Source organism: Bactrocera neohumeralis, chromosome 6, assembly GCF_024586455.1.
Source record: "Bactrocera neohumeralis isolate Rockhampton chromosome 6, APGP_CSIRO_Bneo_wtdbg2-racon-allhic-juicebox.fasta_v2, whole genome shotgun sequence".
In the NCBI taxonomy this organism is placed as follows: domain Eukaryota; kingdom Metazoa; phylum Arthropoda; class Insecta; order Diptera; family Tephritidae; genus Bactrocera; species Bactrocera neohumeralis.
Genome location: NC_065923.1, coordinates 63122403 through 63139502, shown reverse-complemented (window position 1 = coordinate 63139502; position 17100 = coordinate 63122403).

Here is a 17100-nt window from a genome sequence, read left to right as displayed (position 1 = left end):
ATGAATTTTAGGCATTTTTTAAACTAAGATAAGAAAAAAATTAAAAACATTTTTACTATCCATTTTTTCATATGTTTTTTTATTGACATTTTAATAATATAAAATAAAATTGCAAGAAAAAAAAAACAAAATTCGTCCAGATACGGGCCGGTGGAGTCGGGGCTTCAAAAAAACCGGTGCGTCCTGGTTAACGTGATTTCAACCCTTGTAGAGATCTAAAACACAAAAAACAAGAAGATTCTTTATTAGTAAGGATGTCCTTATCGGATTGACCATTTTCAAAACAAAAAAAAAAATGGCATCGACTTGAAAAAAAAAATTTTTTAGACCCGATTTTTTCGAATTTTTTAAAAATACTTCAAATTAAAATGTTTGGAAATCCAAGGCCGACACGACAGAGCATTGTATAAAGAAGATATATACCAAATTTCAAAGGAATCGGTTCAGTAGAACTTGAGATATCATATCAACCACCTCAAAAAAAGTAGTTTCGAGAAAAACGCGTTTAAAGTTTAGGAGACAATTCTAGTGAACACGGACGCCACGTCACAAAATCGGTTGTATCTCCGAAAATAAGTCGAATTTTGAAAAATCCTTCCAAGGTCATATTTTTGAAAGTCTAAACTTTCAAAATATGTAAAAAAAAATAGATTTTTTCAAAATCCTAAACCAGAATACCCCCTTAGTACACCCTATTCAGAATATATTAAACAACACCGTACTCAATATAGCTCTAAATAACTAGTTTTCTGGCACAAATGCAATCAAGGTATCTCATATTACAAATTACAACAACAATTACTAACACTAAAATCAACACATACAATTTGCTGGCCATTAGCATTAAGTAATAATAGTTAAAATGCTTCGGAAAATGCATGGACTACAAGCTGTACACAGGAGAACACATACTTACATTATATAGTGACACCTATAAGTATATATGTACATATCTATACATTTACAAACCTCAAGCTCCACATAGTATAAACACTCCATATTTACACCCGTCTATTTGCTTCTTTCACTGTTTACTTCCATAGTTCTTTCATTCTGTTTACGTGTCAAATATGTGCCGTTTCTAATTTCATTCTACCCCCAAAGGTGCTTCGTTTCCAACCCTCATTCTATTGGCGTTTCTACTTCGTATACTATTGCTGAATTATGACAAAGTGGTCAAAGCAATGACCTTAAAGTTCGCATTCAGAAGAAAAGCGTGTATAATGGTAAAGAAAAAGAAGGAGACCTAAGACGGTAAAACATTTTATACCCTTGTTATGTCAATATATGGGGACATTTTATACCCTTGCAATTTTATAAATTGTGCAAAAAAGCCTCGTCCCAGTTTTTACAAATAACTGCTTTAAGATGTAAAACCAATCATAAAGAGTAAAGTCAGCCGAATGTTTGAAAATCCTGATATTAGTTAGAAGGGGGCTAGGCCAAGTTTTCATTAAAATTTATCTATTTTAGTTTGATACGTACAATCGTTAGGTGAACAAAACTATAACACTCTGTACCAACTGGTTGCAAGAGTATAACAAAAGCTTAACCAAATACTTTCGACAACTCCTTGCACTGTTACATATGGTGTAAAAAGTTCGTTAAAGCGAGTCAGCGATTACTCATGGGACAATCTCCAGGGCACAACTGAGGTATTTACTCAAGAAAATTCAAAGTGTGAGCAGAAATATTAAACTATTTAAACATAAATATTTTTTCATTTTAGACGATTTTCAATGCATTGCTATTAACTGACTTTTTTAAATTGATAATTCAGGTTATAAGGCGATCCAATTGGAGATATAATCTCCTTCAAAGTAAGGAACATAAACTTTCTGCTTCATTTTAGCATTTTTGAAATCAACTCTCTCATAAATATGTATGTATAATGTTTGAAAGAATTTAGCTCAATACACTCAGAACCTCAATTTATTCTATTGAGTGTAAAAAAACTAGCGACTAGTTCAGAAAAGTAATATATTTTCTAAATTTTTTATCCGGCGCTAGATCTTTGGATATTATTATTTTGCGTCGAGGGTTTTGGATATTACCAACGCATTATTTTCTGCTGATTAAACTTTGCATTCTATCATATATACTTATTTATGCATAGAGCGGATGAACACGAGTATTTTTGAGAAGTTCTCCCTTAACTGTGGTCTAGTTCAATAAGGTTATGGGTTTCTAAACCTTCGATGGATCTTGTGATATCATTTTCACATAGTTGAGTACACATCTATCTTTTACAAATATTTTTTTTTGAACCCTTTCAATTAATCATATACATAAGAGTTTTTAGTGATATTTTAAAATAATATAGTACTTTTGTTTTTTCTAAGTGAGGTAATCCAATTGCTGATATTTACTTGAACTTACTCAGATGAAATAAATCTCACTATATCATGATTCTGCTCTGTAGATTGTTTCAAAGATGGTTCAACACATTACCTATGCCTCATAGCATTCGTTACATTTCAAAGATATATCACACTATGCTTCAAGCTTGCTTCCGTTATAATTACATCAATAGCTACAATTCGCCATTCATTGAGGTAATTATGTCAATATATGGGAAAGATATACATACATAAGTACAAATCATTATAATTCTCATATCTGTGTTAAAGATTTGCTTTTTTATGGTCTTAGGATGTTTATAAATTGTGCCGCAAAATGAAATTGTACTCCTCCCAGTTTCCGCAAATAAACCGACCTAAAAAATTAAGAAATTTAATCTTACAAATTCTGTTTCTCTCAAATCAACTTATTTCTGAATCAGAGAAAAAGTTCAATACTCCCCACAGCTGACTTTATTAATCTTATTTTATGTGAACTTAAGTATTTTTGGTACCAAAATTTTACGAAATATTACTAATTTTCGTTTCGAGAAATTATTTGTAATAAGTCTTACTGTTTTTGTAGAACCATTTAATTTTGCAATTGTAATTATAGAAACTGATTATTAGACCAAAAAACGGCAGAGGAAATTATATATTTTCTTTTGTAAGTTCAATGAAGACAGTATTTGGCAAAGAGTCTCGGAAATCAGTAGAGACTTTCTAGTATGGGTTCTGAACTAAGCTAGACTAACATTGTTTATTTATCTGCTATTTTCTTAAGAAAAGAGTCGAATATGGGATAATCTATAAAACTAATGACGTTGTGACATTCCAGAACGCCAAAAACTTTCAACCATGTGAGACTGTTCTGAAAACGCAACACCAAATCAGCAGCTAGTATAGCTTAACCAGCGTTAAAACCCTACCGCATTCCTCTGGCTAATTCCCAATGACTAGTAGCCTATAAAATTTGTAACAAAATTTATTGCCGCTCATAGAAATCTAAAAGTTTACATTCCATACACGCATACATGTATACATATGCTCATGCATATAACTACTCACTGATATATTGGTCATACAAATCCGAGAATTATGACCATGTATCTACCGAAAAGTGTATCAAAACAATAAATTTCAAATGCCGGCAATGGCATACAAGTCAATGGAGTAAAATTGGCCAAAAATATATGCAAGTTTAGCAGAGGCAAAAACAAAAACAAATACGAAAATAAAATACAGAAATAAACAACGTGACAACGGAGGCATACATAGAGGACACGCAAATATTTTCATTGCGCAGCCAACGAACGAAATCTGGTTAGCTGTAGCTGTTTTTATTGTTGTTGTAGTTATGGTTATGGGTTCTCCCTTGCTGGACGGGAATTCAAAAATGTCTGGCAACACTGGCGCACAGCAGTTAATGGAGGAAAAATGCTTAGCAAAAAGAGCCGTTGCTGCAAAGAGCAACAAAGTTCGCCGCCGTTGGAGTGCACACACACATATACTTATGTATATTCACACATACAAATACTTATACATATATATGTTTTTTGTATGTATTTAAACCATCGAGGGGTTGTTGCTGTCAATGTTATGTGTATGAGTGCTCCGGAGTTTTCATAAGTTCTTGGTGCGTTAGCTCGGCATTAATGCCGCTGTAAATGTAAATAAATACGCAACAAATAAATTTTCTTTTGCAACCCTCAACGCAAGCATGGCAGAAGGAAAAGGTCTCAAACGAAATAGCAACAACAACAGCAATAGCAGCAACAAAGCGCAACCACAGCGCAATTCAACGACAAAACGCCCAATCGACCGAACGGCAAACAATGCGGCAGCCAGACTGTCAGCCGGTACCGTTAACTTAGCGGCGAATATGTATGTATTCATGCGTCGGCATTTTCGCCGCATACCGGCCCTCTTCTCACTGCCATTTTAGATTTATGCATATGTATATGTGTAATATAAGTTGTTTTGGACTTTTTTCTTTTCCATTGCATACATTGCGGCGCTTTGACAGAGGAAAACTTTACTGTGTTGAATTGGTTCCGCTTTACATACGTAATATGTACATATATGTATTATTTTGTCGTCAATATTGCTGTTTATAATGTTAGCTATTGCCGCAAGTATATGTTTCAGCTGGTTCTCTGCGATTTCAGCGTGCTTTCGCTGCTGTTTTTTACTGTGTTGCCTGCTCATTGCTTATAGACATACGTATGTTGTTGCTGCTATTATTTTCTCACTGCGTTGTTGCCACATTTCAGCTGCCATGTATATGTAGTATAATAAGCGACGTACGGCATTTAGACTTACGACGGTGTTCACCCCTATCCTTGGTGTAATGCAATTTCATCTTCAATTCCTTTTTCAACCTTCCGTTATTCATTCTTGCTTTTGCTGTGCTGCAACTGATTTACCCAATTCCTGTTTCTTAGTATTCTAATAATTTATTGTATTAACACTTGTATGATATTTCACTTCAGTGTAGATGGCAGTATATAAGTTGTTTGGTGTTTTTGCAACGGAATTTGGAATTGGTTTGCTGTTTAATTTGTAACATAAATAAAAATATTATTTTTTAATCCGAAAATGTGAATTTTACATGAATTTCTCTGTTTTTATGTTAATGAAAATATAATTGGTGAATTGAAATTTTTTAGTAAGTTATAGGGTATGAAGCGATAAACTATCAGAAAACTTCGACAATCTTAAACGATACGTTTTAAATTATGATAAATTTTCAAACATGATAAATCTTAATGAACCCAGTGATTCGATGATCTTTTGCATCTTCTGTAAAGATATGGTTCGGTAAGCCCGCTGATGATGCGCCTTACATTTTTTCCGCTTTTGCGGTTATACTTAAATCTCTAGACTGGAATTCCAAACTTAAGTTTGGTACCATATATTCAATCCTTGCCCCGTCCATCGCACTTCTTGGACGGCGATGAATTCAGCTTTTACTATTGCGATGACTTCAATCAGCTGGGCAGCGGCACCTTCCTAGTTAAAGGAACAGGTACATGCCCATAAATCGTAATCCTTAACACGTTTGCAGTGGCCGACCTCAAAAGGAGAGTTTCTCATCAGCGACTGTTTTGATTGGGAGTTTTTTTTACGTGGCGGATCTCTCAAATTCAGCGCACAACTCTGGAATGAATTATTCGCCTTCTCTGTTTAGATCGCCTTCAAGCGGATGTTTTTTTGGCAATCCAGAGGATGCTTGGTCTAAAACCGATAGTCGTTACCAGCTTAAAACATATATAAATCGTTGTTTCTGAACACTCCCAAATGAATTACGCTAAGAAAACTTTCCTCACTTGCGTGAACTTCCATTTCTCTATCCTCTATCCACATCATATATATACTTCTCCAAATCACCCTGTCCCTATACGTTCCGCTTTCCATTCCTTTCTGATATAGCTTTGTTTACATATCGCAGACAATTTTTTAAAAATAGCTTTAGTCGGCTTAATCTGAGATATGCATTTTGATTTCTAATACCAATCCAGTTATATAATTTTCATATTAATTTCAAGGCTCCGCCTATAAGGTCTTGTTGAAGAGATGCTATCTACTTGCAAGTCAAAAAACGGGTATTTTCATGAATTTCTTTGTGAGTGTTCATAAACATTCATAATTTTGATTTTTCACAAAATGACGGTTTCTCAAAAAATAGGCGCTTGGCTCAGAGTGGTTCAAAAAATCTACCATTACCCGACAGAAATAGCTAAGAAGAATTGCAAGTCGATTCATCCATCCTTTTGAGAGAAATTTTACGCACCAGCTCTCAAAACAACGTCTCGAGAAATAGATGAATATAACACACTTAAGTTGAACCACGATTTCGAGTTTATAATAAGTTCTCATGAGTCATTCTGATCCCTTAAAACTTATGTTGACTTTGATTATTTCAATATTTTGCTAAAGCTATTTCCGTAGGCCTTTTCCTAAACTATTTCGGGGGTCTCCGACTTAACGTCTATTCCACTTGTATCACTTCTTATAATCCAACAACAACTTAGGCAATACTTCAGCAAACAAATGTTATTTTGTTATCAATATATATTTGTTCTTCTTCATTTTCAATTTCAAAAAAAACTTTTGAACCCAACTTTTGTTCGGCTTTCTGTCGATTTTCATGTCTTGTGGTTTTGTAGACAATTGTCATTAAAGCGAGTTTCGGCTTTTGTACCGTTATACACACACTCTTCATATATTTACTACTTTTGTTGTGCTATTTTGCATGAGCATGCGAACACAACCAAAACACATTGTAGCAACAAAAACAAATTTTTACATATCACACTATACAAATAAATTTTGCATCTGCTGGCATTCTCGAACTCCCTCTATCTGCCGATCTCGCTTTCTCTACCTCCTCTACTTACAGACAAAGAAAACTTTTCCGCCCAACAAACTCTTGATGAAAAGTTTAAATTGTCAATTGAAAGTGATGAAAAGTTTTTTGATTAATTTCCACCGTTAGATAACTGTGAACATGATTCATGCGCCCCGCGTTAAGGGAATACAAGGAATACCAGGGACTTATCACTGCACTGTAGTGTATTACGGCCATTTAAAGAATGAAAATAAATGTGAGTTGTGACAGTGGTGGGATACATATGATGGCCCGTCATCAAATAGGTTGAATGAAAGCGAAGAGTTCGCGGTTGCGAAAAGTTGTGTGTCCGTATGTGCGTGTGAAAGTTTATCGAATCTCTCAAATGGGGAATAAAATGCGAAATGAAAAGAAAAATCATTTATTTTTGAATTGAAAAAAAAAAATTGGGCTGAAATTCTTTAGGGACTTTATTATCTGTGCTACTTTTTAAGGCTGCGAAAAGTTTGATAAATGAATTGCTTCATTTTTGATTCTAAAAGAATTCTTTGCACTAAGCCGCAAAGATACTTCTGATATTTATGAATTAAATTTCATGATTGTTTATATGAGTCACAATAAAAGAACTCGGTTGAAGATTACAGCTATTATCGAACCAAATAAGGAATATTTTCTCTCCATGAAAGTTTAGACAGGAAACAGGTTTTTCAATAAGAGCGCTACAAACACGGTTTGGGGTTTTATAGAAATTTGTTATTCCTGTGAAAGGAAATTCGATGCCATTATGTATGTAACTCGATTTTTCCCCAATTTTCGACGGTTTTCGAGCATAAATCTGTCGATACTGCTGCAATTTCCGTTCGATATTTGTACGAAGTGCGTCAATCGTCGCTGGCTTATTGGCATAGACAATAGACTTGACGTAGCACCACAGGAAATACCTAAAGGCGTCAAATCGCACGATCCAGGCGACCAATTGACTGGGCCAATTCGTGAGAAAACACGTTCAGCAAACTTGGTTTACAATAAATCGAACCGGCTGAAGGCCTCATAGCCAGTGCTGCGTTTATGTATTTATAGATATAATAAAACTCTTTTTGTTATATGAATTATTATAAATAAATAAAATAAATCGATTGTGACATTCCCTGTGTGGCTTGTGGCGCCAACTCGTTGGAATCACATATTATCCAAGTACATATCATTCAATTCGGGCCAAAAATATTTGGTTCTCAAGAGAGTAATAGCGATTCCCATTCACGCCGGCCCATAAACCGCACCAAACCGTAATTTTTTCGGGATGCAATGGTGACTCATGGAGTACGTGTGGATTGCTGCCTGACCAATAACGCATATTTTGCTTATTGACGAAGCCATTCAGCCAGAAATGAGCCTCATCGTTGAAGATAATTTTTCGATGAAAATACGAACATACGACGATTCTGGTGGTCAAGCGGCTTCAGTTCTTGCGTTAATTTGATCTTCTAATGATGTAAGCCAAGATCTTTTTGCAAAATTCGCCACAACGATGTCACAGATATGCTAAACGCTTGACAACGATGCGCTACGGCAGCAATATTCTCGACACTGCGGGCACTTCTTTGTCTCATTGGCACAAAAACATGTTGTACTGTGCCTGTGAATTAAAATTTTTCCACTCGACGCTTAATTGTTGATCTGACAGGACGATTATGGCGACCATAAATTGGACGAAGCGGTCTTAAAGTTGAGGCCGCTGAGTCCGAATTTTGATAGTAAATTTTTTTTTTTTAATTTTGACTCGTTAAATGATGCTATGGCAAACCTTACTAAAGAGAAATGTCAAAAGAGAAAAAATATGGTCGTTTGCTGTCACCATAGGTCTACTTTTGAAGCGTCCCTATTGAAAAATCCGTTACTTGACTCGCTCTGTTTCACTGGTTCGTAGTAGTTTTTATGCTTTTATTACTTTAAACTCGATAGATATTGAGACCAATAAAAATTAGTTCTATGTGCTCCAAAGATCTCGGTAAGCATTCATGAGACGTTTTCGAACCTTTTAAGTCCACAGTAATTGAATAATAGGCACTTACTACATTTGATGCCTTCTACAAGTATATACACTTTTTGTATTCTTGTATGAATTTATAAAATAAATTTATTTTGACAATTTTTCTGCCAAAAATGCCAACGTTTCCTACAGCAGGTCTTTTTGTCTCGCACAAGTTTGTTGAATTCCGCTTTATCTTTTGACATTTCGCCAATATTTCTGCGCGCGGCTGCCCAAAAGCTACCGCTCGTTGGCTCTTCATTCAGACTTTTAATAACTCTATTTGCCGGAGTCAAACTCTTGCATTCCTTATAAGGCCACAAGGGTCGTTACGATTATCTAACCAGTTGCTGTTGCAGTTAGCCAACATAACAGCTATTGCTGGCGCTGTTGTTGCAACAAAGTTGTTAGTTAATTTCTTTTACAGTTTTCCTAGAACTCCCAACAGTGCCGCTGCCTCTCTAGAAACCGCGTTGACTGGTGTAGCTTTCGCTCGCTTAAAATCTTTCTCTCTCTTGGTGTCTCTACATCTCTCCACAGCGCTTTTTTGCCTATATTGAAGGTTTTGTTTTTATCACTGACACTGTCGCTCTATTTGTTTGCCATTTTGTCTGTCCTGCCGTTCGTCTATTTGTCTACCGACTGCCGGCTGACTCTTGTTGAACTTTGTTGCAACAACCGCTATCTCGCTTCCTCTCTCTTCACCCATCATTTGTTCTACCAAACGTGAACAAAGTCGTTTATTATCGTGCCATCGTACCTTCGTTCGTGTGCCGTTGTTTGTTATTGCCGTTAATTGTATGTACTATATGTTGAACATGTAGGCGGCAGGCGGTAGGCGACGGTTGTTTTTGTTTTTCTAAAAGTAAGCATACACATATTTAACCGTAAGCAATGTGCAAACATTACTGCATTCAATCACATCAAAGCGGTGTCGGTGCGACAAAGCGTCGCGAGGCACACAATATCTGTGGCGAGTTGCAGGTGGCAACGACAACGGCAGCGGCAATAGCAGCAGCAACATGCCTGCAGTGTTAGCCGCTTCGTTGGTTGCTTGGTTCGTTAGCTGGTTGGCTGGGTGCAAGCGCACTTAAAGCCGGTGACAATGTGCAGCTCTATTATGAGTTCATTGCAACATATGTATGATAAAGTAAACACACACACACAATCAGATACACAAACATATATCTATTTGTTTATCTTCTCATTTACTCCTTTGTGTGTGTGTGCGTTTGGTAGCTTCTTTTGTATTTATCACATTGCTGCTACTTCTGCCAGCGCCTGCAGCGCCTCTCGAGCCTACCATCCAACCACTTGCTGGCTCTTCTGTAGCCTCTTCCTTGTTTTGTGCGGCGTAAAGTGTGTGTAGAGATTTATGCAAAGCGGCGCTTTTGATTATTTTTCAAGTGTCGGCTAGCAATACGAGTATAACATGTTTACTTACAAATAAATAAGTAAATAAAACGGTAGGTGCGTTTAGGGGGCTTATGTTGGCTCTGGTATGTGCAGGCCGAGTTTTGCCTGCAAATTGTAAGTTGTAACGGATATGGAATTAGAAAAAATGTATTAATCATGCTTTATTGCAGCAGAAAGGGCATATTTTCTAATATTTTTTACATTTTATTAATAAATTAAAAATAATTTAGGCCAAAGTTATTGACATAAAAGGAGATGCCAGGTGGGCTTCTGCTCTAACCAGCAGAAACCTTATGGTGAACAGTCAAAAGGCAATTGAGGCTATCGGTAGTGTCAATATTCAAACTCACTACGAGCAGGCCATAACTAGACTCTCCATAGGTAACTCAGTTAATATTGTATGGGTACCCAGTCATATAGCAATAGAAGGAAATTAAAAGGCATACGAGGTGGCCCGCTTGGGAGCAGCTCCAAACACTCCACTAAGCTGCCCTAGATCATCCAGCTCCTTTAAGGGTTGCTTGAAGGAAAGTTCCCTAGAGGAACATATTAGATCTCACTGGTCTTGGAATACTAGCAATAGCAATAATATTGTATGAGTCATCACAGAGCACTTGACCTTAAGATTCCAACATCAAAAAGTTGTAAAAATGGATTCGGCGGAATGCATGCGCGAAAGATGTTGAGACGCTGAAACAATATATTCGCGACTACCAGATGAGACCGGATATATTCCACTCCTCTCAATTCTCCAACTTAAGAGACATTGCACAACTGGATATATAAAAAATTAGGTGTTTTACCACAGAGGTGTGTTACTACAGAGTTGGTGGATAAGGCTTAATTTGGTTACCACCCTAAAGCCCAATGACCTTAATGATGGCCAAAGTGCGGCCATTTAGAGCATTTGACGGGTTCAAACGAGTTTTACCATGTCAAAAGTACAACCTAATGTTAACTTCTCATAAGAGCTGCCACCGCTTTTGAAGAATAAAAGTTCTTGCTAACGATTCTTTGAGTAAAACTCATATACTCAAACCACGATTCTTCCTTTATTACCTTGAGCCATTAAACACTTTTCAAATCGCACCGCTTTTTTAGTTACTTGGACTTCGAAAGATCGACTTTCCATTTTTTCTTAAAATTTGTTTCTTTTCAAACGGATGCAACGGACTTTAGGATTGCCTTGGCGAAGTAGAACTCATATACTAAACTCAAGAAGATTACCTGTCATTATTTTGTGACGCTACAGCTCTTTGTGAGCTTTGGCCTACTCAAGTGTGGTCTTCTGACATCTCGGTCACTTGTGGTTTTTCTCCAATTTTTTATACCAACCTTATTCACGTCTTCATCCAATTTGTCCATCTTGAACTGTCCTTTATCTTCATATTGAACGCTTTGGTTTCAAAATTTTCATGTGGAAAGCATTTGCGGTCCATACAGCTTACATGGGCAAGCCGTCTTAATCGCTGCGAACTTTGGCAAAACGTGTTCCAGCTTATAAGCCCCTAGTCTTTATCTTTGACTCTTCCAAAGATTTTTCATTAAATTTTTCTTTCAAAGACTTGTAGTTTGACATTGACATTGAAAAAGATTTCAGCATAAATCTGATCTAATGATGGTTTTGTACAGAGCCAGTTAACATTGTCTTATAGGCAGTTTTCGATTTAAAAAAAAAGTAAAAGTTTGTTTAGTGACACGTGTAACCTACTCAGCTTATCGCAGACTTCACTTTTACCTCGGGTTGTTTTGCACTAATGAGACAGCGGGATCATGATCTCTGTGAAAGGATATTAAAAAGAAAACCAAGGAAAAAATTCTAAGACTAACTAAGTCCTATATATCTATCTAAATAGCCACAGACTTCAATTTTGCCTCGTTCGGTCTACCATAGCTGACCCGGCAAAATTATGAATTGAAAATAATTGGCTGTAAGTTTTTTTAGTCTACGCAAATAAATGATAACTATTTATTTAAAAGAAAGAGTAGGGTCATAAATTTACTATGATTGATTGCCACAAGAGTACATTATACTTGAACGAAACGGCTCTTGATATATGTTTTCATTTATGGTAAGCACTGACTTACTTTTAATATTCCTAATTGAAACGGAAAGTACAGCCACTACTTGAAATCTTCTGACTTTGGTCTAAGGAATCTATTTCTTCTTCTATATTGGCGTAGACACTGCTTACGCGGTTATAGCCGAGTTTATAACAGCGCGCCAGTCGCTGTTTGGCGCCAATTGGAGATTCCAAGGGAAGCCAGATACTTCTCCAGCTGAGCTTTCCAACGAAGTGAAGGTCATCCTCTCCCTCTGCTTCCCCCGTCGGGTACTACATCGAATACTCACAGAGCTGGAGTGTTTTCATTAATTTCGTTGTTTCAACGACTGCGGTATTCACCAATGCCCAACGGACCATAAATCTTCCGTAGAACCTTTCTCTCTGTAACTCGTAACGCCGACTCATCAGATGTTATCATCGATGATATCTGATTACTATCAGAAATAGTTTTAATTTTCCACAAGTTGGTTGGAAAAATTAAGACGATATAGTTGTATTGAATGGAAGATAGATACGATTATTTTGCAGCTGGAGCTTTTCAACAAACATCAACGTGGAGTAAGATCATGATTTCGACACAACTTTTAGGTTATAAGTCCAAATATTGGAAGCTGGAAGGGTGGTTGGTGAATTCGGAATACATTGGGATTTCTTTTCTTACTTTCATTTCATGCTTTATCCGTTCTTCCGTGAAAAGAAAAATTGAGTTTGAAGGAGATATTTATAATCTGGAATTTAACATTATGAATAGTAGAGTGCTCACGACTGATCGTAAATGCGTTCCACATGAAAATGCACAATATCGAAAGAGGCGGAACGAGGGAAGTTCTAGTGTAACGTTCTTTAAACTATTTGTTACATACATACATATAAAAAAACCTTTTTGGAGAAAATTGTTTAAGTTAAAATTTGGCTAGAGTTTAGAAAATAATTGGTACCAGTTTTAAAAAACTGTGAGCCCGCAATTAGTTTAATCACCAACTAGGAGACTTGTCAGATGCCTAATGTACCAACCAATGAATACAAATCTCTACAATAAAGTGCATAGATGCCTAATGTACCAACCAATGAATCCAAATCTCTGCAATAAAGTGCATGCAAAACGCACACTAAAACTGGCATTGAGCCCATTTTTTTTAATAAAATTAAATAAAAAAAAACACATGCTTCTTTACAGCAAATTTGTTGATCGCTTTTTACCACTCTCTGGCACTGTTCCTAATGTACTCGTGAGTAACAGCGCACGAGAGTAGCTGTCAGCTCAGCTGACGTGAAATTGGCACTTGGCACTTCGTGCTTAGCTGGTACTTGTTAGCTGTACCCTCTTCGCTGCTCTGCTCAAGTTTCCCAGCTGCCACGCCGACACTTCCTTCTCCAACATTAATAAGTGTGAAATTTTAGCCAATCGCATTAATTATACTCAAGCTCGTGCCCACACTCTGGTTGCGCGCCAAAAAATTTCCAACGAGGCGTGGGTGAAAAAAGCAAAAATAATGCACGGTAATTTATGTTAATTACTCAATTACAAATTTTCCCGCAGCTTGAAGCGCAAGCAGCAAAAACAACGAACAGCAAAAAAATCGAAGCGAAATATGAATGTGCAGGCCTTTGTGCAATTGGGCGAATGCCAAGCGTTATAATGGCGGCAATAATAGCACAAATGTGAGTGGCAAAAACGAGAAACCAAAGCAGGACTAACGGTACTCAATGTATGCTTGTATGTGTACATATACCTATGATAAGGCACAGGCTAGACCAGTTGTAGCGCGCGCCCGCATAGTATTTTCGGCTGTTTGTTGTTGTTGTTATTATTGTAGTTATAGCGCGATTATAAATTCCAAACACAAATGCGGCGTAGCACATAAATATGAAATGTCGATAGCAGCCAACGCAGTTATAACTTCCTCACACCACCACCACGCCCTGTCTGAAAGCATAAAGATCCAGCAGTCACTTTCTTTGGCAGCGCATAAGCACCGCAATCCACCTTAATCACCCCCCCTTAATTAGCAGGCCAAAATTTTGCCTGCAGTCCTTTCTGATGCTTGTAGATTCCTTTGGCACTGCAGCAACCCTCTCACGGCAAATTTTCTTTACTCCAACTTCGCCTTACTTAAACTTTAGCCTTCGCCTTAGCCTTGAATCATGTGCGACCAGTATTTCCCAAACATTCTCTTGAGTAAATATGTATACACTCGTATAAAATGTATGTATTTTTGTCGATCTCATAAAAAATTTTTACCACAAAACTATAAGCCAAGGTAAAATAAGGTTCCTTAAATAAATATGAAATTGTAAAATATTGGTTTTAAAAATGATTTCGGGAAAGTTACCGCCGCGTGTAGCTCGAATAAATGCCATCCGAGCGGTCCAATTTTTGTTCACTACGACCCGCAATTGAGACCGTGGAGGTAACAAGCTTACGACGTGCGATAATGCGCCAAAAGTTTCCTTCAACAAATTGATTTTTCCGTTGGCTATATGGCATGTAGCGCTGACTTGTTGGAACCAAAGATCGTTTGAAACAACATTCTCCAACATTCTCCATTATTGGATAATATTCGACCGAATAGGCCTCGTCAAGCACGCAGTGAAGAAACTATAGCAGCCGTAGTTTAGACTTACACGAAGACGTCGGAACGACTTGGCGCATTTTACATCGAGGTCTTGAAAGCGTATGAAATGCAGCTGGTGCTAGAACTGAAACCGTTCGACCTTCCCAAGCGACATCACTTCGCTCTATGGGCTCTTGAAAATTTCCAAGAAGATCCGAAGTTTTCGAGCCAAATTTTATTCAACGATTAGGCTCACTTCTGGCTGAATGGGTATGTAACCAAGCAAAATTTCCACATTTGGAACGAAGAGCAACTTGAAGAGATTCAAACGCTTCCATTTTATCCAGAAATAACAACGGTTTGGTGTGGTTTGTGAGCCGGTGGAATCATCGGTTCATATTTCTTCAAAACTGTTATCACATATCACATCAATCAATGGAATTATTGAGAGAACAATTTGGCAACCAGATGAATTCACCTCTTGGGCCGATCGATTGACCAACAAGATCGTGTGATAGTATAACGTTAGGCTTTTTCCTGGGGGATATGTAAAACATTACTTGTGCCATTCGCCAGTTACCAGTCGAAATGTACGAACGAGTCTTCGAAAATTGAACTCAACGGATGGGGCATCTTAGACGTAGCCGCGGCCAAAAATTTTTTTTTTTGAATGATAACAAACATTAATTATTAAATTTAATTTCCGTGCTTTTTCTTTAAAAAAAAGTAGGGAATGTATCATCCTTTATATAACAATAAATACTAGTGGCATACCTACCTATAACTTCCTAGCCAAAATCCTAAGCACTTACATAGTTGGGAGTTCAATTAAAAAAATAGCTTGTTATTTGTCACCAAGAAACTAATTAAACATCGCGTTTTCAACTGTCCTTCGTTATTCACCATTTCACCAACAAAACAGTCATTTACAAAATTTCTGCCCCCACTTGAGATCCCTGATGGCGTGATTTTCTTACCGCTCTACCGCTTTTTGTTTCGAAATAATTCGGTATATTTACTTTTGATTTTTATTTGTCTTTTCGTGTCATTTACTCCGCCAACCCTTAAATCACATTTTACTAATTTTTCCATGTCAAAAAATAGTCATTAATCTTTGGCGAAGACGACGTCGACAACGGTAAACGACAAAGGCGGAAGCAGTAAGTTCAATGTCGGCGATGTCGGGCAAAAATGGTGGTCATGAAATTAACGAGTATGAAACAAACAAAAAGCGAGCATATAAGAGACGCACAAGCGGTGGGCAAAGCAAATGACTGATTGTTGACGGTGACTTTGGCAGAAGTAGCGGGAAGGACGAAAGCAATGAGACGCGTATCATACAAATTTCTATGTACATTGTATATGTATCTAAAGTTGGGCAGCGTGTGGGGGTAAGCGCGAAAGACCGGTAATAATGACGCTGATGATGGCATTCCGCGTCGTGAAATTCGAAATGTGGCACGTGGGTATTGCTGCCTAACGTTACTTCGCTTCATACCTTCCTTCTCTACAAATAATTCAATACTTGCACAGTACGTATATTCGAAATCCAGCGAAAGTAGTTGCACTTGGGTCACCCTTGTGTGCGCTGTGAGTGGCACGACAGTACTACTGTCCTTGAAAAATTGCTCCGCAACACGGTAGAATAAAAATAGAATACGAAATTGCGTAAGAAGTTGTACAATGCTAAGAAAATTTAGATAATGCAGCAAAGTAACGCAGCCAGCAGTTAAGGGAAGTTTTGTTCTATTTTTTCTCCACAAAGACTTTTCATACGGAACAGGAAACTGTCACCCTTAAGTTGGTCGCTATAAAAACTTGTCGCGCTGTTTTCAGTTTATTTTATTCCAGCTTTAAGTAGACTGCAATGTAATTTATGGCTTGGATTAAAGCTTTTTCTTGTCGCATATTTATTTAGTTAACTTGAGTTTTTTCAGCGAAGTCAAGTCAAACAAAATTCTAATTTTGTTGTAGTGAAATCTCATGTTAGAAAAATTAAATCCGAAAGTCTAAAGTCTGGAAATATTTGATGAGAGAAGGAGAGGAAGCTTTTCAAAGGAGAAGTAACTTGAAAATACTTTTGTCTTGTGCTCCGGGAATGATCATTTTACAAATCTTGAGAGAAATACAATTTCTGAAGCTTAAAATAATTCAAGATAATTTGAGGTATTATATCAGAAAATAACTTAACTTTCAGCATCAATTTTAAGACAAGATTGGAGTTCAAAGTCGCAAATTTCAAAACCTTAAGAACTAATATCTCAGGACCGAACACTCAGTGCAATCATCTAAATAAACTGTGTAATAACATTTGCGCTAATCAATGCTATTATCCATACATTTA